Source organism: Aphanomyces invadans (genome assembly GCF_000520115.1).
Source record: "Aphanomyces invadans strain NJM9701 unplaced genomic scaffold supercont1.6, whole genome shotgun sequence".
NCBI classification, from domain to species: domain Eukaryota; phylum Oomycota; class Saprolegniomycetes; order Saprolegniales; family Verrucalvaceae; genus Aphanomyces; species Aphanomyces invadans.
Window position 1 is genome coordinate 419744 of NW_008580151.1, and position 1856 is coordinate 421599.

The following is a 1856-nucleotide window of genomic DNA, read 5'->3' on the forward strand; positions in this document are numbered from 1 at the left end:
TCCAACCGCATGAGCCGCACGACGCACGTTCCATTCGCATAGATGATTGAACAAACCATGGTTTTTTGTCGCGTGAGTGTTGTAATCGTCACGAAAGCTAGTTGCGCCTACCATGTCGTGGAGGAATTGGGTCGCTGTCGAGAGTAGGCTAAGCAATGGGGTCCCATGGAACGCGCGCTTGATTCGTCTACTAATGGTCGACCTCAAACGAAGTGGTAGATGGAGTCTAGGGAAGGTACGAGTTTGCGATGGTCATGCGACATCCACGACGTGACATGCCGAGGAGCGATTCACCTCCAGATAGGACAAGTGCTCCTCTGCCACTGCACTTGACCTTCCGCGCCAACATGCTAGTGCTGGCCACACGTTTACTTTGTCGTACGGCTTTGCGCGTCGTCACAATGCGTAAGAGCCGCTGGGGTTGCTCAACAGCATATTCGCTCTTTTTGTGCGAGGGAAACATGGATTGCATTACTAGTATGCGTGCCTGGTCCTTGGTGCACTCAAACAAAAGTGTTCGCTATATAATATTCGTTTCCGGTTGGTCGTCTACAGCGACGCGAGGACTTCAATCGCAACCATCGACGACACAATAGATGCAGCTTGTTGCAGAGTCGACGTGGATGACGTTGCAGAGGCATCGGTGGAAGGTGGGGTCGAGGGCTGCGACGAGGTCGTGGCAGGCTCGCCGTTCTTCTCCGTGACGTTCGGGACCGGGAGCCCACAGCAAGGTTGACCCCTTTGGCGACCTTCACGTTGGCGAATGCGGGCTAGAGAATGCTCTTGACGTCAAGGCCAAAGAACTTTTCAAGATAGGACGAGGTTGGAGGTGTTGTCGCCCGCCTCGTGTCGAACGCCGTGTACTTACTACGCGCCACTTCCCGGTCAAGTTGAAAGGTTTTTCAGACAATTTGAAATGGCACACGTTCCGAACGTCGAAAAAGACACTGATCTTGAACGAAACAAACAGTTCACATCTCAGGTTGAAATATTCACATTCACAGCACAGCTGTCAATTTGAACTACTGGCCATAAACCATGTTCTCAAGTCGATGAGCCTTTTTGACGTTCTCTTGGCAGAACAACACCTCACGGATCACCAACGATTTTGAGATGCACGGCATGGATTCATGAGCGGCGTCCTCGAGTAGGACCATTCGGCGCTCAAGGAAGGTGCGGTACTCACCCCGCTCAAACATGGCGGCTGTGTGGTGCGCCAGGTAACCCTTGATGCGAGACTTGAGGACGCTGATACAGCTCTCAATGAGATTCAGCATAGGCGAATATGGCCCAAGGCGCAACAGCGTCATGTCATCGTGCTGGACAACGCGTTCCTCCGTTTGAGAATGAGCTGGAGCGTTGTCCAACACGATGACAATACGCTTTTCCGCGAAGTTGTCTTACCATGAAGCGCTCACCTTCACGGCTTGGTAGATCGTTTCGACATAGGCCGCATTTTCGTCCATCTTGATGCTGCCTCCTTCAAGCCGATAGCAGACAAGTCCAAGTTCAGCAGAAACAGCGCACTGGATTTGAAGGTTCGGCCCCTTGGACGGCAGCAGGACAGTCGACGCGCGAGTTCCCCGTTTCGAACGTCCCCGGCTGCGTTTGCAGTAGAGAGTGAAATATGTTTCGTCCTAATTCGCGACGAAGTCCCCCTCTTGCTGATGCTGCTTGATCTTCGCCGCAAATGCCCGCCATTTCTCCTTGTTCATGTCGTTTTTGTCTGTGGCCGGCTCAATGCAAACTTGTTTACATGTGTAAACCATACCGAGAAGTTTATGGTCAGCATCGAGATGGACAAGCCCGCAAAGTCGGCGGCAACAAATGCCTTCATCTCAGCAAGCATGTATTGG